Source organism: Poecile atricapillus, chromosome 7 (assembly GCF_030490865.1).
Source record: "Poecile atricapillus isolate bPoeAtr1 chromosome 7, bPoeAtr1.hap1, whole genome shotgun sequence".
Lineage (NCBI taxonomy): Eukaryota > Metazoa > Chordata > Aves > Passeriformes > Paridae > Poecile > Poecile atricapillus.
This window is the reverse complement of record NC_081255.1, coordinates 3,565,773-3,593,095: the sequence shown is the minus strand read 5'-3', so window position 1 is coordinate 3,593,095 and position 27,323 is coordinate 3,565,773. Positions and strand designations below refer to the sequence as shown.

General features: G+C 43.5%; 1 protein-coding gene across 4 annotated transcripts in view; it reads right to left on the bottom strand.

Moving 5' to 3' along the window:
• C7H1orf21 (chromosome 7 C1orf21 homolog) overlaps nt 1-26,884 on the bottom strand; it is a 102,472-nt gene extending 75,588 nt beyond the window's left edge. The window contains exons 1-2 of one of the 4 annotated variants that reach the window (XM_058842821.1): nt 26,753-26,842; nt 25,988-26,055 (exon numbers count right to left, since the gene is read on the bottom strand). The gene's annotated coding sequence lies outside the window, so the exon portion shown is untranslated. Of the gene's footprint in view, nt 1-25,987; nt 26,056-26,752 lie in introns of all 4 variants that reach the window. The other 3 variants (XM_058842824.1, XM_058842825.1, XM_058842823.1) reach the window with 3 other exon arrangements.
• Between the last annotated feature and the right edge of the window lie 439 nt (nt 26,885-27,323).

Here is a 27,323-nt window from a genome sequence, read left to right as displayed (position 1 = left end):
TACAAAAGCTGCATTTATTTATTGCCTTTAACCTAAACCTCAAGTGGTCTTGATTAACATTAATCCAAATGAGATCTCCCCCCCTAAATAACAACACTGTACGGAACTTATAAATTAAAGCAGTATATTCTGTGACTGTGCAGCTCTCATCCAAGAAGCTGGGAAGAGCTGCCTGCAAGAGAGGAAGGATAGGGTGGGGGAGGAAGGGCCCATAACCCTTGTGACACGTGCAAGTCAAGCTCCCCAAGACAAGGCACTCACAACAACTCCAGATGAATTTTCAGTAATCCCGGAAAACTTCACTTCTGACAGAAACAGCCCCAGCCTTCAGATTTACGTAATTTCTCGTTGATGCCAAGCAACAGCCAGCAGCCTCTGCTGAGTTGTGTTCTGATGGTTCAGGTTAAGAATAAACTGTGAAATAACAGCACAGTTCCAGCTGCCAAGCAAAGAAATGGCTGCACCCTAGAGGGGTTCTACTCTCCATGTCTTTCCAAACATGAGATGACAAATATAAAGGATTGTTAAGATTTTCAATGTATGGCTGAGCACGCATCAAAGCAAAGTGTCTTGCAACAGAGCAACATTTAGTTATATTTAATAATATATAATAATTTAATAATATTGGTAATATTTGGTTGCAACAAACAGTAATACAGGTTTTAATTAAAACACAGCTCTCCAGGAGCATCAGTTTGGTATCTGCTGTGAAAGCATATCACTTGGAAATTATTTTGTCCAGGGTGGGTTTGGGGTTTTTCACTAAAAATGCATTTGTTACGTGCTGAAAACATTCTTGTTATGCAAAACAAAGCTTTTCATACTGTACGCTACAACTTTAAAGCGGGAGACAAGGACAAAGTATAAATGCTGACAAACCTGCAGTAAAGAACAGTGTCAGAAACCTTCAGATACTAATCATATCCTTTCTTAATTGTAGGCTTCTATTGTTAGATCTTCACACTATCTGATAGGAAACAACAAACATGAAAAAAAAAATCAATTTTAAAAATTGCTCATGTCATTCATAATCATGATCCATCCTATCCCCTGCAGAATATAAACCAAGAAACAGATAATTCTATCAAAACAGCAGGAGAATGGTACAACTTTAAATCATAAAAAAAAGTTACTAAAATTCTCCTGCTTGTTTGTTTTTACTCCTGCTTTAAATTTTACTCTCATCTGCTGAGCAGAATCTTGTTTTCTTGCTTTAGATAACAAAAACACACTTGGGAGTTTGATAGGATGCTCTCACATGACCTCTCTCTACATCCAAAAGTACGTCTCTCTGAGCGCACATATTTTACAACCCTGAATTCCTTTGCTTTAGTCCCTGCCAAAAACAGCCTTCCAAAAAATGATGAAATATTCACCAAGGGCCTTCTCGATTTGTACCTGTAGCTGCTCAGGCTGAGCAGGTAGAGGTGAATTATTTACAAAATTGGGTTTTAACAACCACAGCTGTCAAAGGAATTGTCTCGTTTCACCAGGTACAGCACCGGTATCTGACAAAGGATGCCGATTTGGGGGTAAGCAGTAAAAATGAAGAGTGACTGTGCCACTGAATGAGACCAAATTAAAACTGTGTAACCAAACCTACCTGTGAGGACTTACCCCTCACACAGTCACCCCAGGAGAAAGGAGTCAGCCTGGCATCACAGCCCTGCCACGGCTCACCACATCCACACTGCTTCTGAAGCTCTTGAAGGCCTTATGACAACACCACATTATGTTTCTGAGAATCCTTTGAGACAGTTCCCATTCTTTATTTGAGCATTTCTTTAGCCTGATGCTATTTTATTGTTAAGGTTTAAATTTATAACATTCTGGCCTGAGAGAAGCCACAGTTCACCCAGATAGCTCAACCTAGACTCCACTAAACAGGATTCCTGAATTGCTCAGGTTTGGCACCAGAAGAGATGCTACAAGCACATCACAATATTTATACTCTAAGTACTAATTTTAGACTGTAAATTAATGATACAAATCAGTCTTTCTTTTACATACCGATGTTGCTGGCCTATGGAACATCTATCTTCTTCTAAATATCACAAATATCTCTTACTATTCCACCTTTGAGCTTTTTCTTTGCACCTGAAAATCCCCTTCTGGTGGCTCTGCAACCTTTCTCATTGTAGCTTTCCTCATGATCAGCCTATTCTAGAAACATCCTCACCAGTAAGACCAACCACACCTATCCCAGCATGAGTTATTACGCTGTTATTATTGCATGGGCAAGAGAATCATTCCACCAGGACCTAAACATTCACCATGTATTGTCTTACATTACCCAAAAAGACTGCAAATGTTTCACCCAAGGTGAAGAACTTTGTCTCTCAGAGAGCCTCTGCTCCAAGCCTGTGACATGAGGCTGGTGTGGCAATGCCACCTGAATGTGTCTGACTGTCACTGACACTATCAACAGCTGCATGATAAATCCTTGGTGTTAACAAAGCACAGCTGGAATGTTCAAACCCTGGAATGTTCAAACCTATCTGGAGCTGCTCTATCAACCACTGGAGGAGGACTGGGAGTAATATTGATCCTACCTGTTTCATCTCCCTGGAAAACACAGTTCCTCTGGGCATCCCTAACAGCCCAAAAATTTGCCATGCAAAATTAGAAACCTTCACTAATCCCTGGGATCAAAGAGAAAGCTTTAAGCTTTAGGGATTTGCCTATACTGCGAGTGGTGCTCTAAGAGAATTGTATGTATGTTAGACACCTTCACTTACAGCTTTTTTTAATGGCATTTGGAAAAACAGTACCCAAGGTTTAGCCTTCAAAATGGAGATATGCTGCATTTGAAGTCTGAGAGCTTTATACAAATCATGTAATTAGTTCTTGTTCAAAAAGATCTAGAAAAATTTGTGGCTTTTTTCACTGTTTAAATACAGGTATATTTTTTATGAAAAACCTGGCTATCTGCCAAGAAAGAAAGCTTGTAGCAGAAATTTTTCAGGGGAAAAGTATAATGTCCTATTAAATTCATAAAATCCTGAGTATTCCTGAAGGCAAGCGAAGAGTCGGGGAGCATCAGTTAAAGGTTTTAATGCTATTGCAATGCAAATAGTAAAGCATTACAAAAAGAAATTTTAGCAGACTCAGTAAAATTTATTTTAACATAGCATCTTAAAAAATTATACCTGTCAGGCATCACGATAGCACAGTTCATTCAGTGTGATCCATGAATAATCTCTCATAAGCCAAAAAGGTACAAGATCATGTAGACAACAATTGCCATGAGTGTAATGACCAAAAGGGTGATCACAGCTGACACATAAGGGGCACAACCTCTTAATACAATTAATAAGTTCTTTTATAGGAAATAACAATGATTTCAGAGCTGAGGTAGTAAACTGTCATTCTACAAAGATTACTAGCCTGCCCTATAAACAGACACAATTGTACATGAGGCATACAAGCACTTTTCAGTACATTATCCACTTCTTCAAATAATTTGCATTTCAGGAAAAAAGCCAAAACAAACCATCTCTCCCCTCCATTACCAAACAGCCTTAACTTCAACTGCAGAGCCAGAGGCATTCAAGTTGTAAAAAGTACGCATTTAGCAGCTAGACAAACTAGAGAATAAAAGCTCTGTGCAGACAATAATAATTGAAATTGGAAACTTAACATCTTCTCAGATTCCTGGAGCCACCTTCAAATCTGGGGTATGAGCCCATTCATGATCTGCCACAGCAGCATCTGTATTCCTGGCACAAGCCAGAGGTGCTCGCTACCAGCAGGAACAGGATTTGGGGAACAAAGCACAGGGGAAAAATGCTAATAATTTTCTAACTTGCTTTAAAAAAAGAAAAAAACATTTTGGTGTTCAGTATTTCCTGCATCCAAAATGCTCAAAGACGCAAAAGCAAGTAAAGAAAAAGGTCAATGAAAAAGGTGCTTCCCAGTGCCTAAAGGGGCTACTGGGCAGCTGGAGAGGGCCTTTGGGCCTGACCTTCGTTTTCTGCCTCATCCAAAACTTTATTGTGACAGCAAATCCATATCCAAAAAATTCAAATATTAATTTCAACCCTGTTCAACCTCGCCTCTCAACACGACATCCCACAGGGCTTCCCTTCTGATGCAAGTGGTTTAGTTCATACGAGTCAACCAACACGCTCACTGAAGTGCCATTCCCTCAGGAAAACATTCAAATGAGCTCCTCTATTAAATTACAAAACAGATCTGCCTGCAGTTGTTTAACATGCACTTGAGTTTCTCTTACAACAGGGCATCCTTCAGCATTTAGCAGGAGCATGTTCCTGTACTATTCAATTATTTTCTTGCTGAAGAAACGTCAGACCTCTGAAATGAAGGTAAACCATTTTTGACATTCAAACACAGTGTATGAAGTATATTCAGGACACCACTCATACCATTAATGACAGTATTTATATGTATGCATTTATATGTAGTCTACCTGCATGAAATTCAATGAAAAAGATTGGCTGCAGGCTTCAAAAGCAGGTTTAAAAATGGATGCCATTATCATTCAGCAACATTAAAATCCAAGGGAGGAGAAAACCCCACCAATCTTAACTCTGTAGTCTGCCTTTTATGAACTCAAAATCTACAGAAGAATTTTATTTCAGGGTACTCCTGCTGATAAATAACAATAATAATCCAGAATACCGATGACCTGGATTAGAGGAAGGTTTCTGTATCCTTGGCAGGAATTTTTCTCTGGGAAGCCTTAACACCAGAATAGCTGGGAACATGGATTCATGCTCCAAGCATCCAGACCCTGGTATAAACAAGAATGGTTACCACAAATTATCTGTATTGCACAGCTGGAACCAGGACCCTCAAAGGCACCAAGGACCAGGAAAACTGGTCCCAGTTGCTGCTGGTCACAGCACCCAAGACAGGATAGACCAGAAAAAACATCCAGCAACAGAGATATCTGCTCTACCATGGGTCAGGAAGAAAAAGGCCATGTAATTTTCACAGAGCACAATATGAACATAGGGGAAAAAAAAAAATTGTGTTGTTTCCAATCAATTAAAAAGAAGTCAATAAAGGAAATGATCACTCCTCTGGTAGGATTCCAGCCCCAAAAGCAAATGAAACTTCCCCTTACATGTGTATGTGTTTTCTTCATACATAAAGTAAGGAAGACAATTCCATTACATGAGAAAATAAATTGATATCAGTACCAGGCTTCATTTTCAGCCACTCACAAAAACAAAATTCTTGTATACTGTACAACAGGAATGCACTAGCAATAAGGGATTTCATTTCAATCCTACAGACAGGGATCAGAGAAGCTCTGCCAGGCAGGTCAGTGAGACCCAAAATGGAAGGAGCTCTTTCCCAAGGCTCTCTGCAGATGTGCAGGACAAGATGCTCCGTTCCACAGTAGCAGGCCCCAGGAGGACCAACACTCACACATTTATTCACTAGGAACTCTGTGCAGTTCTTCTTCTATTCAATGCTCTCAAGGCTGCATCCACACATCTCAGCAGAAATAGGAGCTCGAGTGTTCCCTTAGCTCTTGTACTTGAAAGGAAATGTTTCAGATGAGAGCAGAAGAGAAGAACCAATAATAGGAAGCAAAAATTTGGTGGGGAATAGTTCAAATGTGAAACTGTTTATTAAATATGCAAAATACTTCCAGAAGCAGCAAGAGATAGGAAAAAAACAAAACAAAACAAAACCAAATGTTGCATCTACTGTAAACAAGTGTTAACACAGACAATCCCAAACTGGGATTAGATTTTCTAATCTCTTGTCTACAGATTTCAGATTTGTTCTTTTTTAAACACATGTTCTGTGAAGGATGTCTCTGCAAGATTAAGACAAGAAGTGAATATTTCAGCATTTAGAAAATAAATATGAAAAACCATTGTGCAAGATTTCTTGAATTCCTAGAACACAGTGAACAGTTTCTTCTCCTGTTTAACATAAAGGTTTACCAGTATGTAAGTAAACAGTGTCCCTTGTTACCAAACAGGCAGCAGAGAGCTGTGACAAGCTCAGAACAATTCTAGGCACAATTCACAGAGCTGCAGATAAGAAAGAAGGAGTTGAACAATTTAAAGCAGCTTGTGGAGGAGAGGAAAGAGAGCTGCATGCAATTTCATTATTACTTTCTGTAGTACATAGGAGCAGGATGAGAAAGAATCTCACTGTGCTGTACACTGTAAACACTGAGCAAGAGCAAGCTTCCTCAAAAAACCTCTGATTAAGGCATAAAATAGAAGATAAACACTAGCACAAGGTCACAAAAGACAATTTGTAATTCCTATTCAAACTACTTTTACTTTTATATACACAAAAACCTCAAATTTAGTTTAACAATAAACACTATAACTCCTATCATCCAGTCCCTATAAAATGCTGCTCATTCCAGTCACCAGGCTGAGTTTTCAGAACACGGTGGGTACCACACAGAAGATGGAGGGTACCACATTCCCATCTTACATTGGTGCAAGGAGACATCTAAACATAATTACAGTGGATTCCAGATTAAAATAGATCAGCCTTCAGTCTGTGAACATAATGAATCACCCTCAGCTTAAAAGATGGTGTCCTGCTTTAGGCTAGGAGAGAGTTAATTTTCTCCCTAGTAGCTGGTACAGTGCTGAAGTTTAGATTCAGCCTGAGAATAATGTTGATGTTTCAGTTGTTGCTGAGCAGAGCTTACCCCAAGTCAAGGACTCTGCAGTGTCCCAGGCTCTGCCAGTGAGGAGCTGCCCCAGAGGCTGGGATGGAGCATGGCCAGGACAGCTGATCCCCCTGGGCAGAGGGATATTCCACACCATGGCATGTCATGGCCAGTGTGTGAACTGGGCCAGCTGGCCAGAAGGGGCCGATGGCTGCTCGATTTTGACAGGCTGGGCATCAGTGGGTGGGGGGTGAGGGACTGCATTGGGATCACTCATCTGTCTGGCTTGTACTGCCTTCTTTAATGGTCTCCCTTTTCATTATAATAACAATTCTAATAACATTATTGCTTAATTCAAGTATTAAATTGTTCTTACATCAACCCACAGGTTTTACCTTTTTCTGATTCTGCTCCCATTCCCCCAACATCTGTTAAACCATGCCAGACAGTTTCCAGAAGTAGATCCAGTCAGCTGAGGTCTCTGCAGCAAGTCTCTAGCATCAGCTAAAACATTCCATGCTCATACAATAAACCAGTGTTCAGGACACTGTTGGGCTCCTGACAGGAGCAGTTTTATGGGGAATGAGGAGTAAGCCTTTTGGGGCAAGTTTTATGGGGAAAAGGGAGATGCAGATAGATGAGGATGAATCTTACAAAGTGACAAGGAGAGACACACAGTGATTGATGCTGTACATAACAAACACAACTGGGAAGAGTCTAGACAGGCTTTCAGTGTGTAAACATCAAATTATATCAAACATGCTGGAGGGATTTGTAGCAACCTCTAATTTTAAGGTTCTACCTGAAATTTAAAAGAAAGGCAGCTTAGGCTCCTTGCCTAAGCAGATTCTACTGATTTGCTTAACCAAACCCTGTGGTTTATAAACACCTTTCCAAGTTTATTCTCAGTGAGTAAACTGAGAAAACCTATGGGTCTGGGTTTTTTTTCCCCTGAAGAAAAAGTGGGTGAGGGAGGAGAGAGTCCCCTTTCCCTTCATCCTTCTCCTTCATTCTTCTTCATTTTCACAGTGAGCTACAAAACTGCATTTTGCCCAGCACTGTCACTGTCCTGCCCAGTGCTCACAGAATGGATTATATTTTCCCTTTGAGAACAACATGAAAATAGTTTCCCACTGTGTTCTTCCCAAACACTTTGCCTAAATAAAAAGGCAACATTAACTGCCCCTGCCACAATCCTTGTGCTCTGTAAACACAGCAAAGCACATCGGAACCACCAATCCTTTATCACCTCTCCAATTTCAGAAATCTATCAGTCCTGCAGTTAAAATTCCTCACATGCTTTTGTGATGGCTAGCAAAACCAGAAGTCAGTGATACACTACATAACCTGCTAAATAAAGGTAAATGAAAGATTTGGGTGTTCTTAAAAGGGGATTTGATCTTTCACTCCATAAATAAACAAATAAGTGACCCACAAGGTGAATGCAGATCATCCTGAACACAGGGAGGAGGAGAACTCCAGAGGGATGACCAGGATTGTATCAAAAAACCTCAAGTTCAAAGAGCAACAGACGTTTCCTCTCAAATCATTCCTTTTGGGACCAAAGATAAATCACTGGGCTTTTGCTGGATGCAAAGCCATCAGGTGTAAATCACCTGTCTCACACCAGCTACATGTCAGTAACCTCTATCACAGAGCATCACATAATGTGGAAGAAGCTGGATCCTCCCCAGACAGCCTGCTCTTTATGTTGATTCCCTCTGAAAATTCACTTTTTTTCTCTCTTCTCTTTGCTTTCTATCCTTCTTAAGAGAAAAGCTGGACAAGAAGGTTTTAGCAGACCCATCTCAAAATGCTGAAATTGCTTCATAGATTCCCTGGTGGAGAAATACCAGCACAATAGTGAGTTTTTAACAGGAAGCCTGAATCCCATGAGAAAAGTTAGTATTTTAAGCAATTTGATACTTCCCATCTCTTTATCAGAATAGTACTGATTTTTTCTTCAGCCAAAGCGCTTCAAACACACACATACTTCAACCACAACAAGCTTGAGGGCTCAAAGTTACAAATATGCCAAGAGGGCCTGGTGAAAGACAACCAAAACTACCAGCAAAGACTTTTGGTTCAGTAGTGAAGCAACAAGCTTGCCACAAGTACTTCCATGGCCCACAGTGGGCCAAAAGCAGCACTGTATGTTTATTTTATTAACAGCAAGTTCACTTATTTAAATATGCCTGACATCTCCACTGCTCTACATCAGATGCTGTTCTCCAGCTCTGTCTCCTCCTCTCCCCCAGGCTTCCAGTAAAATTAGACCTTGCATTAAACTTCCAGTAAAATAATTACAGTTGGCACGTATTTTTCAACACTGATTTGGAAGCCAAGAAACCAAACCAAACCAAAATCAAGTCAAGCATTACCCAAACTTTTCTCAGAAACAGCAGGTTCTGTAGATCAAATACTGTCACTGGCAGATGGCTTTGCTTGCCACTATTTCACGTGCTCTGTGAACTTCCCAAACGCACTGGCTGTATACCATACAAAATTCTCCTATGAAAAAATAGGGGAAAATGTCTCAAGGCCTTCAAAACAACAGCAAAAAAATGATGACAGAGAGAAGAAGTCCTCCTCAAAGGCAGTGGACATTTTTATTGGGGAGAAAACAATGAAAATAAAAAGGAAAGCAAGAAGGAGCCAGAGTCCTTCATACAATTTCTAAGCTGCATCCATCACTTTCTTCTGCATGCAGATGATATGCTAACAAGCCCTTTAGAAAATTCAGTCCATACATATGCTGTGTAGGTGTTTGCTAAAACACTAATGCCAGCATCCAGTCACTACAATGGGTGTGCTTTCTACCTTACTGCATTAAAAACTGTTAGAAGAATTCACAGAAAAATGTGACAAGAAAGAGAACTCTATTTTCAGAAGTATTTTAAGTCAGTTCACCTCCACTTATTTTTCACCAGCAGCAAAGCTGTCCTTCGAGCTGTTTCCTCCTGGCATAACTCAGCACTCCCTTTATTCCCTTACTTTATCATTCCCCTTTCCTGTTTTTGTACTCACTGCTGCCTTTTGAGGATGCTGAGTAGGGGCAGGAGAAAAATTGAGACAAGAGCCCTCAGCTTTCTGAACAACAACCTCAGGAAGCAAAGCATTTAAAAAACACTGGAATGCTGATCTTTAATTTTCAGGTCATTTAGCCAAAAATGTGATGTACAGAAAGGTAAAAGTGATGTTCTAACAGTCCCTGAGGTTTCAAAAATAACAATTCTGTCCGCTCAGAGAATCATACCCAGCACTTCTTCCTCTGTCTTTACCTACCACTTCTGTCTTATTCCACACTCCTCAAAATATTGAGGATGTTTAACAAAAAGTGAACCAGGTTTGACTGCAAACAACTTTTGCCAGGATAATTCTCAAAATTGCCTAAGGGCTTGAGACACTCAGATGATTTAACTAATAATTGAACAGGACACTGCATTTTGTATAGCTCTGAGATGGCTCTGAGACCTTTGTCAGTGTTTTTTTCCCCCACATATACATAGCGAAGAGGATGGATCATTCTGGAGATGAGTCACCACTGAAACAACAAAATAAACTCCTGTGAAATGCTGTGGGGTTTCTGCTTAACATTCTCTAGCATCTTTCTTGGGAGAATTTGGCAAGATACTGGCAAACGCTCCTCCCACAGAAATCAAGCAGTGATTTTGTTAGTGAACTTAACCTAGAAGTGCTTAATATTAATTTCAGTCTCCACTTACCTTGTCCTTCTGCTTCAAGTTTGCTTCTTCACACAGCTGACAAAGGAGAATGGAAAGCCACCAAGAGCAGGGCGACTGCTGACACCAAGCCCACAGCCAGGACAGATTTCCACAGCTCCATACAAAGCTCCAGTATATTTGCTACTGTTGTATTGCATTTCTGAAGCACCTCAGACAAAGTGCCTGTATATGTACAATGCTACAATGTGGTTTAGATTGGCTTCCTCTTGTAACAAATTCAGCAGCAACACCTTTTGGCTTAAGCAAATTAACACATGAAAAATTGGATGGGGGTGAGAAGTAGGGGCAAGTGAGGCTTTGGTGCCAAGCAGTCAGCAGAAAATTCAACCTAAACCCAGCGCTTCCTGCTGCCATGGTCTGTCTGCACAACATCCACCCGCCCTCCTGAAATCCTGACAGACCTGTACAGCCTCCTTCAACACAGGCACCACAGTAATTACTCCCATCCAATTCAATATGCACACAGATCACTAATTAACTCAGAACATGCAAAAGGTATCAAGCCCAGAATCACAGGTAGTGCCCCAATCTGTAATCAACGCTAATCTCAGGGTCATCAGGGGACACTGGCTGCTTGGACAGCTGACCTGTGCTGCAATCTGCCTTATTGTCTCTGCATACGTCCTGCTACTTATTTATCCGTATTACCCTCTTATTTATCCTTATTACTTTCTTATTTATCCTTATTACCTTCTGGCTCTGCACCACAACTCCCTGACAGGAGGATGCCGGGTGGGGGTCGGGCTCTGCTCCGAGGGAACCAGGGACAGGATGAGAGGTAATGGCCTGGAGCTGTGCCAGGGAAGGTTTAAATTTAAAATGCTGGATTGAATATTAGGGAAAATTTCATCATTCAAAGGGTGGTCAGGCACTGGAACAGGCTGCCCAGGGCAAGGATGGAGTCACCATCCCTAGGGGGATTCACAAGACATGTATATGTGGCACTTGGGTGGGCTTGGCAGTGCTGGGGGAACAGCAGGACTCGATCTTAGAGATCTTTTTAAACTTTAATGACTCTGTGATTGTACTTAAAAGCTACGATAAACATTATTATTAATGTTACAATATTATTGCTGTGCTACAGACACTTGCACCTTTGATTTGATTTCCTTTGGAGGAACAGGTGCATTCCTACCATCCCTGCTCCCACATATGCACAGAGGTACTTCAGGAGACCAGACATGGCAAACCCTTTTTTCTCAGAGTCACTGCCCAGTCACTTCTGTCATTTTTTCCTGTCCTCAGCTAAGGCAGAAATTTGATGGAGAAGAGAATAAACTGCTTATTTACCATACAAGCTATAGTAGGACTAAAAACATTCTGATTGGCTGTGCATAGTTGAGTAGGCAGAAAACATGAGGAAAAATGCTACTTGCAGGCTTTGGAGGAAAAAAATACAATCTTAACAAAAGTGACCAACTCTAAAAGTAAATTAATTTTTCTACTGGCTTCAAAGAGAATAAAAATAAGAGGGTTTTACCAAAACAAATCATTAAGTCTATAAATATGAAAATTAGTCCTGTTACTAGCAAACATTTGTACACTACGGACACTGAGTAAGAGCACACAAGGAACAAACGCACTCACAGTGTGTTCAAAATCCACCATTTCAATCTGACTGTCAGTCCCTTAACAGATGATAATCCATCATTCCTCAGACTGCAGGAATACCACCACTTCCTTCAGCAGTCATCGAAGAGGAAGATGAGAAAACAATGTAAAATAAATTAAAAGAAAGAAAGGAAATCCCCCTCAAACCCAACAGAACAGTTGCTCCTTTTCCTGAATGGGGAAAGCACTTTACACCTTCATTCCCCTGTGCTGAGCAGCAGTGGTTGGCCTTTTTACATCATTTCACAGACAGGAAAGCCAAGGACAAGTAGCACAGCAGAGGCAAAAGAAAGCTCCACCTTTCCATCCCTCTGCTCTTATATCCACAGAAGAAACAGGCCCTTTCTGTTTTCAAATTTGACTGCAAACTTTCTTATATTCCTTTGCTTTCCCAAACTGTTTTTATCTCAAAAGCTCGGCTAGGGAAGTACAGAAACAAGCAATTCCTTCTTCAGAATCCTTCAGTGGCATCCCCCAATCCCCCCAGCTGTACTACATGGACCCCACAAGCCCACCCAAGACTTTAAAGATGAGTTGACAATGTGGTTATTCCCAACAACTACATCTGGTCTATGAAGTCTATTTCATCCTGCTCTCAAGAGAAACCAAAAGCACATACATGGGAAACAGTGTAGGAATACAGAAACCATCATGTAGTAACACTCTCTCCTACCCCAACTCAACTACAGGTGCAACTCTTTTCTCTTCAAAGTGTAACTAAAGTTGTAGGAAGTGCAACACAGCAAGTCAGCATGGACTGACCATCACAACTGTTGGGCTCTCCTGTCCATTTCCTTGTTTCCTCCCTCTTCCCCACCTTGTGAGCTTTGGAAACCAATCTCCTTGCTGAAAGGCATGATTTCACTTCCCAGAACAACACCTGATCTCATCTGGGGTTTCCTTGTGCCAACATAACTCAACTGGTAATGTGGTGAGGGGAAATTTAAGAAGATGAAATAGGAAATGGCGCTAGTGCTGGTGAGAGGAAACTCCATTAGAACATCCTTTTTACTTGGAAGAAAAATTAACAAATTTCTTAAGAGCTTTTCAGAAACTCCTTAAAATTTTAAACCAATAAAAAATACCTCCATGGAACAACTTTCTGTTGGCTAAGACTTTGAAGATACCACATACATGAACTTCCCTGCCCAAAACCAGCACTGGAGGACTTTGTCCTGGACATGAGGCCCTGCTGCAACAGCTCTGTGCCTTCCCTCCATTACCTCTGCAGACAAGCCAGCTCTTGATCCCTGGTGTCCTGCCAGGACCTCTCCTGTAAAACATCTGTGTGCCAGCACAAGTGGCAACATGAAACTGCACAGAAATTCATGTTGCTCTGGCTTTTACAGGTCACTGCAACACCACACAGCACGGGCAGGGACATAAAACAGAAATACCAACAAGCCTCCATCTACAGAGCAGGGCCTTCAACCAGCCAGAGCAACTGGAACCACAAATCATTCCCACAGCTGGTGCTCCCTCCTTCCCAACAGCAGGTCCATGCCACAATGAGATGGTTATCTTCCATCAAGCCCCATCCCAAGTTTAACAAGCGAAGGCTCATCCATTAAACTTCACCCATACCCTCACTTCTCCCCCAAAAACATACACTCGACTGGCTACCGTTAAGGTGCCAGAGTAAAATGGATTTTAATCAATTACAAATTCTCTTTTGCTTGTTGCTGTTGTTTTGCCTTTTATTAACTTATCTACTTGTCTGTCTTGCAGTCAAATCCCAGAATACAAACCAGCACCACTGAGAATCAGGAAACTAACCCTGATCACAATAATCACAAGTGGTGATTATTTTGCTGTAACACCAGTTATCTAAGTGGTTTGTGGTAGAAAGAGAGAAGGTTTAGGGAACAAACAAGGGGTGCAGCCAGAGATCAAAAGAAATACTGCTCCTAAGTGGAATATTAACATTTCCCCCTGGAAAAGATGACAGGAAGATGAGTAAAGCACATTAAGCAGAATCACAGCAGTTTACAACTGGAATATTTACAAGCTTTTTGGCTGATCTTTAATGTTTCGGAATTGAAGAAAAACCCTGACTGAATCTTTCCTCTTTGGCCTTGCCCATACCTAGTGGTGCTGTTCAGCATGCTTTGAGTGAAAAATATTCCATCTGCATCCAGCCCAACTGTATGTCACCCATTAGAAGGGTGCACAACGAAGAAAAGCAATACAAAGCCATGGCAGCCTATAGAAATCAGCTCTGGCTTGAGCACTCAGAAAGTTTTTATTCATAACACACACCATATGAAGGACAGAAGAAAGAAGCATTTGATCATTTCTGCCCTGAACACACACCTTGAGACAAAAATGCAAAGCACACGTGTACCCTTACACAATTTCCTTTCCAACAGCAAGTGCCTCCTTTCGTTTTGCTGTTTTGCTAGGCCATGCCTCAGTTTCTCCTGCCCATTTCCAGCCTTGTGCCATCACCTGTTTAGGTCTTCATATTCCATCTCAGCCCTCCACCTTGCCACCTCCATGTTTACTGCATTACAAACATTGTACTCCCACTCTCCATGTCATTTTTCTGGTTACTGACACCAGCTCTGGATGGTGGCAACCCAGACACAATGTGGGCACGATTTTCTGAACCTGAGAGAGTTTCAGGCTCTCAGTGGTTGATCTGCTACCCAAGGGAAAGTCTTTTGCGAAACTTTTCTCTCTCAAGGACGGTTGTGTAAATAAGATTTTGGTTATCAAAACAATGACAAAGATGTTCTGAGAGTGCTTTTCTCTTGTTCCAGCAATGGGAGGAGAGAGGTGTTCTTCCTTGTACCAATCAGGTTAATCTGTATCGGAACACCTTATAAAAAGGGTCGAAAACCCCAAAATAAAGGCTTTTTTGCCTCCTGAAAATAAACTTCGGCTGCTTGCAATAAGAACCCTTGCTTCATACTTCGTGTCCACTAGCGACAACACAACATGCTCAAGCTCTGCCTTTACCCCAAAATGAAGGGTCAGCCAACATGAAATACCCAAGGCCAGGCTGGATGAGGCTTGGAGCAATCTGGTCCAGTGGAAGGTGTCCCTGCCATTCCAAGGGTTGGAATGATATGATCTTCAACGTGCCTTCCAACCCAGGTCATGCTATGAACATTTGTGAATACCTCCTTTGCTTGGCATCACGGTGGCCAGCCATTACTCTCAACTTCTTCACATTTAACACATGCTAAGCCCAAGGTACCTAAAGAGCCCAGTCTGGATGAGGTAGGTAAGGACTGCAGAAAAGTGGTGGGGAGCTGAAGTCAGAGGGAAAACCAAACACCAGATGTGCAGGGGAGCCATACACCTTCTAAAGAGGACAACCAGTAAGACATGTGCTAAACCTCATTTGCAATGAGTTTTACACGAATTTTCCTATTTGTAAACAAATTAACATGGCCACAATATTTGACTGTACTTCTGTCTTCCATGACCAATGAGTCAGAATTGTTGTTTACAGTTTTTAGGAACACAACCCTGCAGTCCATCAGCACTGCCTTTGCCCTGTGGAGGCAGCTGAAGCTTCGAAAAACATCAGGAAATAGGGACACACACCCCACTCCTAGGACTGCACTCTGAGCATTAGTACTTGTCAAAGACGGCAAGAGAGCAGAGAATTACTCTGTCATAATTCTGAACTTAAAAATCGTGTTTGACAAGCAAACCTATTATGAGAACAGATGAAGCTACTGAGGTCCAAGTTGATCAAAGGATTATGAAAAATAATCCAGATTTAAATCTGGATTAAAAAAAAACCCACCCCAAAACCCCAAAACACCCACTTCAAAAGCAAGAAAAAGAACCAGTTCTTATTTTTGTGATAGCGAAGCACAGAAAAATCTGAGTCCTACCACAAAGATGCTGTTGTAGCTGCAGAGAACACGGATGAGCAACTCCCATCACAGCAACTCCACAGCCCTCTGGAAAAAAGAGCTGTGGTCTTCCAATTCCCATCCCAGTGCACCATTCCTTACCCCATGTCATTTTTCTCCTATTCCAGCAATATATGGAAGCACATACATATTCTCCTCCTTATCACAGGCTTTGAAACTATTTTACCAGTGTATGCTTGTTCTCTTTTTTCCCCAATATTCCCTAAAACAAAGCAGAGTACAGAACAGAAAACAGGGAAACCGTCAAAGACAGATGCACATAGCACTCCTATGTTTCCACATATGTACAGACAAATGAAGGTCTAAGGCGCTGCCCCTGAGCCCACTGTAATTTCCATCAGTTTTAAACTTCCTCCTAGAGCACCTCAAATCCTTCAAACTACTCAACCTTGTGGCTAATGACCAGGTAGGGACAAGGAACTGGAGACTGGAGACAGCTTCCAAACCCTACCACCAAAAGGCAGAGTCTGCCTTAAGGGCCAAAGTCACTCCCATCTTCTGCTTTCCATCACTCCTTTGACATTTAAATCAAGGCCCAAAACCAGTCCTGCAGTCTGATGCAGGTCCCTGCACTCCTGCAATGTTGGGGTTTTTCTCCCTCAACATCAGTCAGCATTCCCACAGTCAGCAGCACCTCAGCTTAGTCTGCATTTGGAAAAACCTTATGGATATGGATGCTAGCTCACAGAGTTTGATTTCACAGGCCCTGAAGCAGCAGGCTGAAGCTCACATGCTACTTTCAGTTTTATACCCAGTCACACTTAGTATTTTGAAAGCAATAAAACCATTTCAACACAAACATTCAAGCATGCTCATGATGGCAGCAGGGGAGATGGCAGCAGGTAAGGAATGGAAAATTATAGACAAGGTAAAGAAGAATGGGAAATCAAACACTTAAAAAAGCAGAGAAGTCACCAATTTACCGATGAAAAGAATCCATCAGCAAACCGGACAGCGCCATTCACCAGGTACCAACCACGAAACAGAAATCCAGAAGTCTTCAGAGCCGCCTCCACTCTTAATTTGCAATTTTTATTCCTGAGGATATTCAGTCACAACCAAGATCAAAAGCAGAGCTGACCCCACACACTAGGAAAGCTCACAGATTTTGGGGAATAATTTCCTTATCCTTATGGCATGGTTAATTCACCCGGGATCTTCCCTCCTACCTCTGCCTCCGAGCAGGACTGCATCAAAACTTGCCTCCTGCTTGGCGAGACAATACCTCAGGAAGTAGTTGATGCCGATTATGGCCAACAACAGCCTGTTGTGCCTTTCCAAAGCACAGGATGATGAAAAAATACCCCAGAAAAAAAGTGGTTTCTTCTGCATTTGGCTTAAGGAACAAACATACAGGAACACAACAATTATCCTGGTTATTTACTCTCCACTAAAGAAATACGGGCTGTGAGGACAAGAGGAAGCGAGATCTCCATGTGCTTTCCCAGGATAGCAGCAGCTCTTGGGAGAGCAGGGTGCAAGAGAAGAGAGGAAACACTGGCATCAGTCTCCACCACAGCCAGATCATTCCTGTACCTGAAATGTTTTATTTCAAAATCAGGTCTTTAGACTGGTGGGGATTTGCACCTTGGGCTTTCTTTTGGAGGGCACGGAGGAGAGAAAAGGCAGCAGTAAAACAACTACTTGCCTTACTCATCACAATGGGAGGAAAGAAATCTATCCTCATGCATTGACGGCATTGTAAGCCCCAGAAAAACAGGAGCCCTTGACATGTTACACCTAATGTCTTCAGTGAACTCCCCCTTGTTTTGTGTAGTCTCCTTAGTCCTGCACTGCTGCCCAACCTGTTCTGCCTACAAAGGAAAGCCAGGGCAGGGCCTGGAAGGGTTTGGACCAATTTTTCATAGAGCAGCAACGTCATTATGTGCTGATTCTGCTACATTTGCTATTGCTTCAACCTCAGAACCTTCAGAAGCCCAAAGCCCTGAGGCTTTGCTCAGCTGATCTTCCCTGACTCCACGAGAACACCATCCCAATCCCATGGGATTGGGACAGGATTCATGGCCTGGCTGGTACCTGGACATGGGGCAGGAAGGGTGATGTCCCTGTTTCCACCCTCGGCAGCTGCTGGGTGGGAATGAGCCGGGAGGGACCTAGGGCACATCCCTAACTCCCAGCTAAGTTGGGTGGCTGAATCAGCATGGGTGGACAGTGATTTGCTGCTGACACAGAGCTGCAATAAATCATCACCTTTCTGGAGCAACAAGGAAGTTGCAGGGGTGACTCAGTCATCCTCCATCCTGACGCCATCCCAGGAGCAGAGCCACATACATCCCTCAGCTTTGGGCTGTGCCCGTGGCCCAAAAATAGTTTTTAAGCTAAATCCTGCAGTCATCATTCAAAGCTGAAACTCTTATTTACATTCAGCAAGAACTCATATACGTTTTTGACAATGCTGATAGTAACTAGTGCTTAAATTATTTGCTTAGCAAAGGAGTCTATTTAACTACAAGAGTTATACCAAGTATGCAATGTTTTCTGACCCATATAGAAGCTAATAATTTGCATTTTATAGAACCACTTTGCATACACAACCCATCTTAATGACCAACAACTTATTGTACAAGAATAAATAATTGAAAAGCAACTTGTCAGCACTGTTATTTGTGTTACGGGTCACTCACAAACCTCAGTGCACTGTAGTATTAAATTTCCAATGACCTTCTGGAAAGCTGCTCACTCAGAGTCTTTTTTTAAGGCATGATATCTCAGAATGCCAAGCAATTGCAGAGAAAGTATGTGACAGCTACCCAGTCTGTGGGAGAGGCCAGGCAAAACACCTTGTCAGAAATTTATCGGCCTGATCCCCCTTTGGCTGAAGAAGCGACTTCTACTTCATGAATCCACTTGACCGAGCTTCTCTCACAAATTTCTGTCTTAATGCCAGATTAATCCTACTTCCTCCAGTCCCCAGATATCGAAGAAGCTCCAGCTCTTTTTCTCTCAAATCACTGGCCTTTCAACTATTTCTGTTGCAGCACTCAAGCATTTACTGTGGATGAAAGAAGGCTCAGAGAATAACACAGAAGTGTAAAGGCAAACAAAAATTACATGGCAAAGCCTGGGATTTTCATAGTCTTAGGGAAATTAGGTCCCCTGAATCCCATGGCAACTCTGAGAAGAGTCAAGTGCATAATTTTCCATTACGCTTGTAAAAAATCCCCAAATAAACATACAACTAAATGCAGCTTCACAAGGCTGAGCATTTATTACTCTCCTAAATGCTGTTACTAAGCCCGAGGTCTCTTATTCCATGTTTTAAGATTTGATTTTTCAGAAAACAGTCTTCCTCTTGCCAAAATGCCAAATATGCAGAATGGTAGTTACAGGAAAATCCAGCTCAGTCCTGTTGTTGGGGAAGAACAGCAGAGCAGCCCCACATTTCAAGCTGCTCACCCCAGCGTGCCTGTCCCACTGACAGAGCCTCTCTGTGCTGGGATCACAGTCACTCCTCACTGTGACGTCTGCTCAGGGCTGTGCCTGTACACAATCTGCTCCAGAACATGCTCATTGACTCTTTGCCATTCTCAAAGCTTCTCTGGCATATTTCTGCAGACTGAAGCAGGAAGATTTGGGCCAGCCAGGGGCTGATTTATCTCTGCATGAACGCCTGTGGGTGTAATTTGTGCAGCTCTCCCAAACAAAACATTTTCACTGCCATAGCAAACTTGCCCAAACCAAAATTGTTTGGTATTTAATTAACATCACTGCTGCAATGCTGGAGACAAAAGGAAGAAGCACTCCCCTCCTCCCATAAGCATCAGGATGTTTTAATCACAAAGATACACCTTATCCAACGTGACCAAAACAGAAAGAATACAGCTCCCTCTTACTATTAAACAGAGATCACGATCTTGTTCATCACAAGGTTTTGATTTTCATTTCAGTAGCCCTGGCTGATGGACCCTCAACCTGAAAACTAGGGAGTAATTTAAAAACATAAATCATACGAAAAAACCAATTATATCCATTAGACCTTTGAGTGGTAAAAAGAATAGAGATGGGATTAGAAAACCCTGGCTGGCTTTCCTTTCACCCACTAACGAAACAATTCTCTGAAGTACTCACAGGAGCTTCTCCTCTCCACATTTCTGAGGCAGACAAAGGAGAGAGCCAGATCTGCTCCCCTGGATTCAGTCTGGCTTATTCAGCAGCTTCAGCTCTGCTATTTCAGATTCCTGTAAAAATAAAGGCTCAGAAGGAAAAGCTGAGCCTCCAGGCATCCACCAGACCACAACTACTGCACGCACATAAGAGACATGGAGGCACTGGGAGGAGAGGAGAAGCAGCCTGTCCTTCAGCATCACATGGCTGGCCATGCTCAGCAGCACAAACCACAGCCTGAAACACCCCAGCTCAGAAAATGCCCTGGAGCTGGGCACATCCATCGCTAACAGAAGAGCGGCTCCTGCACACTCTGTCAGTGCATTTACTGCACATCAGCTGTTCTCCCTTCAAGATGCAGCTGGGGTGAGCAGGCCTCTAGATGAAATTAAGCAATAGGATCCAAAGTGGGTATTGCCAGAACAGAGAAACATCTTAGTCATCCCTCAAAGCTGAAGCAGAAATGGGCTTACAGCCCACTACCAGCCCTTAGAAACTGACAGCATTTGCTTTGGTTTACCAGCCAATTCTTCCCTCAGACTGTTTTCTGATGGAGAAGCGCAAATGTCTGCTACTCAGAGCTTTACTGAATAGCAATTTAAAAGGAATCCTCCAAACACAAAAGTGAACTTCAACAAGCCTGCTTCCCCTAGAACAGCACACCAACATCATTAACATGCACAGGGCATGGAAAATGCTGCTGTGCTGTGAGAAAGGGAATCCAAGCAATGTGTTCCTTCCTCTGTGTCTTCCTGAGAAAACAATCTCTCTGCCCAATATCCAAAGGCTGCACAGGCTCCACAAATCTAATTAGCCATGACTCCAAAGTGCAGAGTTCTGTCTGTCTAAATGCATAAACACTAAAGTTGTTTTGCTTTTATTAATAAAACCTTGGAAAGAGATAAAAATCCTAAGGAAGAAAGCCTAAGAGGTAAGTACCTCCCCCTCCCCACGTAAAGAGCCGTGTTTGTGTGAATAAACTGGGAAACCTAGATAAACTTTTCCTTGTTTATTATAAAAGCATAAAGTCACCAAGGTCCTTTTAAGTCCTGATGTATGAAATTATTCCCGCTACATATAATTTCACAGAGCCCAAGGGGTAAGGCTGTGGTATTTATAGATACATTCAGGGCTAGGATTTTGGTGAGCAGCAACATTTTTATGGCCTCAACACCTAAATACTTTTGGGAAAATGCCTACCTGTATATATAGATCCTGGGAAATTTTCCCTATTAAATACATATTTCAAGTAAACTTGCTCTTTATCTTTTTTCAGACTTGACAGATAAAGTCTGTTCTTTTCTCTTAGAGATACAGAGACAGAAGGAGAATAAACTGAGGACACTTTCATAGCGTGAGGAAAGCCTCTGATCCCATCCTGATGCTCTCAGACAAGTTCAATGGCTTCTTTTTTATTCTCCAAAATAGGGCCTCAGATTTCCTAAGCACATGCCACACATTAAGACATGAATCTCTGTAAACAACTCAAAACACAAAGGGACAGACGGAGCTCCACAAAAAAAAAAAAAAAAAGAAAAAAAAGGGAGAAAAAAAAAAAAAAAAAAGAGGAAGAATGGTTTTCTCTTATCCAGATAACAAATTAGGAGCTCACAATAGTTTAAAAACCTGTTTCTCCAAACTACTAACCCAGAGCCCTGCATAAAGTCTGCTCAGGACTGGATCAACACTCCAAGTTAAATCACTTGGCACTGGCATCTCTTCACAACTACCTTCCTTTGAAGCAATCAACAGTGGACATGCAGGCAAAGGATGCTGCTGGATTACCACTGTTCCAGAGATCTTATCCATATACTGTTGTTGTGTATAGCATCATTATGTAATCCTATCTATTTTTAAAACAAACTGTTTGGTCAGTCTCTACTATTATCCCACCTCTAAACCATCAGGCTGAAATATACTCATAATAATAAAATGAAATATACTCATAATACTTTAATCATAAGTTTACAGGCCTAAGGGTGGAATAGCAGTAGAAATGACAAGATGAAGAATTTCTATTTGCTTTAAAAACCTTACAATTCTACCCCATTTTTATCAACAGGATTTCAGAAGCCGCCACAATAAGGGCACTGCCCAGGCTCCCCAGGGAATGGGCACAGCCCCAAGACCACCAGAGCTCCAGGAGCACTTGGACAATGCTCTCAGAGATGCACAGGGTGGGATTGGTAGGGTGTCTATGCAGGGACAGGGTTGGACTCAATGATCCTGATGGGTCCCTTCCAGCTCAGGATGCTCTTTGATTGTGTAATTCTGGTAATAAATTTCCAACCTTTGAAGAGCTTCTTTTAATAAATCAAACAACTTTACCACCAGTATCCAGAAGTCTCCTACAACCCAGACTCCTGAACCACCAGCACCAAAGCAAATACTGTAGGTCAATTCACAGCCAAAAGATCCTGCTTCCCTGCCACACAAAGCAGAATTTAAACTACAACTTTGTTACCACTCATGTATTCCTGAAATGGTCGAGGATGGAGTGGTGGAAGCCAACCTATAGAACAGTTCACGGACTGAGTTACTGCTTTTTCTGCATCATGCAGTACTTACTAGAATCTTTATTACTTAACTTCAAGCTCTTTAATACAACTTTTAAATTCTATTCTTCACATTCTTACGCTAGATCCCTTGCTAAGATTTACTTTAAATCTTTTTAAATCTTTTTTCAATCTTTCTTTTACTGGTAAATCTTCCAGCAACGTTGCTGAAGTTGCTCCTTGGCTTGCAGCAACTCTTTTGTCATCTGAATGTTTCTGAATCAAGAGTCACCCCAATCTATGTCCAGGATGCACAGCTTCAGAAATCACTTCCTGTATGTGAACATTTTTTTTTGTATGCAGTCACCTAAATGTAACAGCCATAATGGTACCTATGCATGAAAGGTGACTGTAAACAGGGCTGAGATTATACCTCACTGAAAATATAAAGCAGTTTTCTTCACGTACCTTCTAAGACCTCTTAGCATCCCCATATATAGTTTATTTCTGTATGAAAATCTAAAAAGAAACATATTCTTATAGAATTCAGATAAAATCACAAGCACATCAAATAGAAAACTGCAAAATTAAAAAAATAAAATCCTTTCCAGACTGGACAATTATACCAGAAGTTCACCACCATAGGTGGTTGTGAACACCAATGCCACAAAATTTTTCAAAACTAATTAAGACATTTTTTAGAGAAGACAATCCATCAGCAGCTATTAAACACATGAGCCTCCCTGGAACTGCCAGCCCAGAGGTCTCCTAGAGTGGTGACTGCTACAAGGGTTTACCAGGAGGAGTTCTTCACTGTTCCAGTTTTTCTATGCACCTGGGAGTGGTCCCATCAGAAGAGCTACCGAGCTAGACAGACAGTCTGTCTAGTCGGACACAGAATAACTGCTCTTACTTTATTCACAAGATTGAAGATGACAAAAGACTAACCCGTTAATAAATCAGAGCAGAAGTAAATTTGTACCAGTAAAAAATAGTCTTAACATGACTGATTGCATATCACATTCCACACTGCCTCCTCTGAACATGCTACAACAACATAGGCTTAATAGTATTACCTATTCCTTGAAGTACCTTTTTGGATTCCAGTGTACCCAAAATGTGCTTGTGTACATTTATCACAAATGTTATACAGCACACAGAGCAGGCAGTAGGACAGTGATAGACATTTGAAAATTCCTGTGAAATCCCTTTGCAATTACATATCTGCTTATATAGAATTAAACACAGCCATCAAGGAAATAAATAACAACAATAATAATAAACTCTTTCCAGAGTATTTTTAACATGTACTCAACATACAGTCCTGTTCAATCCCCTGCTAGTGGATGGAAAAGCAGCACCCTCGAGAGTCCCTTACCTTTCCCTGAATGAGAGGAAGATTGGAAGGCTCAGGCTCCACACAAAAACGAAGGCCTCTGGAAAACTGACTGCAGGAGTTGCTTACTCCTCCTTTCCCCCAAACACTTGATGCCAACACATCCTGTATTTTCAGAACAAGATGCATTCCTAGAGCAGCAGGGCCCAGGCGAGCCCACTGCAGTGCAGCTGCAGGCGGGGGTCCCAGCGAGGCACTGCACACACACACGGAGAGGTTCGTATTGACCAACACCTCCCTCTCCTCCCCACATCCCAGTCTGACTCTTCCCCTCTCAGCTCCTGTCTCTCTTGTTGGGGTCTCACCTCCAGCACGGTGGTGATGCCTTCACCGACCTCAGCAGCGCAGCCTGCACGTCACCACCTCCTTCCTGAGCAGCTTCAGGGAGACAATCCCTGAAAACCTCTCCTGCAGCAATGCTACCTCCAAGACAACAACAAGAAATGGCCAACTAATAAAGGACCAGTTGGGGGGCTGCCAGCTTCTGCAAACATGGCTGGAATTGTTATTTTTTGTTTAATTTAGGAAGCTTCCAGCTGAGCACTGCTCATCTTGCTTGACCCAACTCCTGGACTGCAGTAGCCTAGAGCCCACAGAATACCCCAGGCAACACCAGCTGTGCACAAAGATGTTCGAGGAGGCCTTGGATTATCAACTAAATGAAGCCTAAAGTTTGCCCACGCATGCAGACAGCACCCAAGATGCTCAGAAGCTCCTGGAGCACAGACAATCAATAGTAAGTACATCATAATCCCAAAGAGATTGCTAAAAATTTATTTAGTACATTACTGTGTTCACTCATTGTGTTTCCATCCAATATTTGCAACTTGCCAAGTGCAGCAGATCTGCCCAATGTAAACAGCTGCCCTAATCCATGCTGTTCTATAGATTGTGTTTACTCAAAGCTGAATGATCATTTCAACCTTTGTTAATCTGATTGCATAACAAACCACAGCAGCCAGAAATAATCAAGCTGCTCTCTCCAGCACACATTAGTTGAAATCAGTCATTTCAGCACCCCACTTCTTCTAAAAAAACAAGAACAAACCAGATCATGGAGAAAGAAAAAAATAAACAAAGCACCTGGCCGCTGCTTTCGCAGCCAACCACCACACACCACAGCATGCGGATGAATGCCACAGAGCACATTCACACCTGGAGCAGGCTGTGAGCACAAGGCAGAGCAAAATGTTCTCAACCACTGAGCTCCACTGCGCAACTGAAGCACATTTTGCTGGATCTCATTCACAGCTTCAGCGCAGGCTCACAAGCAAACTATACAGCATGCATTTTCAAAACATAATTGCACATATATAAACAAAGGCCATAATTTACATGGCAGATCCTATAAAAGCTTATCTAGCACATGATATCACACCCATAAATTACAACTTAAGGCACCTATGCCAAACTGCTCCCACCCTCCCACCCCAAAAGCAAGATGATTAATATCAAACCCTACTCATCCATGCCTACACCTCTTGGGAATAAACACACATGAAGTACCTCCCAAGACAGGAGTAGTATTTAAAGAGTTTTCAGACAATTAGAAGATTTATAGTTATTTCATTGCATCATCACAAAGCCTTAAACAAAGCAAGCTGCCTCGTCATACAACACCTAAGATAATACAAGGTTAAACAGCATCAAGCAGTATCGGTTAACTTCACTTGTACTGAAGGGCAAATACCCCCAATCCCTCGGCATGGGGAGTTTCGGCCTCACAGCTATTAAATAGCAAATTAGACAAGCAAAATTAAAACACACGCATTTCTTTGAACAGGCTCAGAAACAGAATTTTCCATTGAAATCCAACCAACCAGGGCATAGGGAAAGCGAAGGGCAGGCAAAAGCGGAACTGAATAAGATGAGGGACGTGTTTCAACATCTCCCAGCTTTAGTTCACTGGTCCATGATCAGCTTGGGAGAAATCAAGAGGCGGTATCGAGAGCTAACATGACACTGCCTATTGATCACAGCCAGCTTTCCACAGCACACAACAGAATTCCTCCTCTGGACTGATGATACCCGAGGAGGTTGCCTTATGGCATATCTGGCAGACAAGACAGGCATCAGCCGACTCTAACCAAAACACGCCTGAATACCTTTGTAAGGCAAAACCAGCCAAGTATCTCTGCTCCAGGCATAAATATCTGCTCCTCCGAGTCCGCACCTATCCACAAATAATTGCCAATTATCGCAGTGCCCCCGCGCTCCGCCCGCGCCGGGGCACTGCCCCCGCAGCAGGCCCTGCACCGGGAACACAGCGGCTCTGCCCGCGCCAGCTGGGTCTGTGCCGTCTCCATCACGCTCTGCCCGCACCGATTTCCCCATTCCTGCGTGTTATTACCAATCTGACATCACCCCAGAGCAAGCACAGTCTGACATCTACAGTTAACTCGGTGATGGTGTAAGTGCCTCCCGGCGCACGAGCGGTCGGCGTTGCACTACACTGCTGCCGAACGTCGAAAAAGAGCACAGACCAATAGACACAGATATCGATAGATATAAAACCCGCCGAAGAGCGGCCCGCAGGGCTCGCTCCCGGCCCGGCCGCGGAGCCGCAGCCGAGTCCCCCGGGCGCGATGGCCCCGGCGCTGCCGGGCCGGGGGGGGCTCCGAGCCGCCCACCCGCAGCCATTTCCCCGCCACGGCTCCGGCGCTCCCGGCGAGCCCGCCCCGCACAAAGCCCGCCGGGCCATGAATAAAACGTCGTCCGGAGGCGACGGCGAGGGGTGTCGGGATACGAGAAATAAGGGAATGGAAAGGGGAGAGGGGAAGCGGAGGCGGGAGCGGCCCCGCGGAGGATGGGGGGGGGGGGCGCGCTCCCCCCCGCCCCTGACCCGCGCTGCCCCGGTCTCGGGCGCTCACCTCGGCAGCCGCGCTCGGAGCGGCTCCCCCGGGCCGGAGCGGGCGCCGGGCGCGGGCAGCTGCGGCTCCCCGGCGGTGTGCAGCGGTGCGGAGCCGAGCGGAGCGGCCTCTCGGGGAGCGGGCGGGGCGGGAGCGGGCGGAGCGGGCGAGGCGGGGCGGGAGTGAGGCCGTCACTGAGGGGGAGGAGCCGCCCGCGCCGCCGGCTCCTCGTGGGGTGCGGGGGCACCGGCACTGGCACCGCTCATCCCGCACACGGACCCCGGGGGTACCGGCACCGCTCATCCCGCACACGGACCCCGGGGGTACCGGCACCGCTCATCCCGCACACGGACCCCGGGGGTACCGGCACCGCTCATCCCGCACACGGACCCCGGGGGTACCGGCACCGCTCATCCCGCACACGGATCCCCCGTGTCGCAGGGAAGGGGCTCTGAGCGGGGAGGCACCAAGCGCCCGGTGAGGTCACAGACGCACAAATAATGAATCGGTGGGGTTAGGAGGGGCCTCTGGAGATCACGCAATCCAGCCCTTCACCGAGGCAGGGTCACCCATAGCAGGTGACACAGGTGGG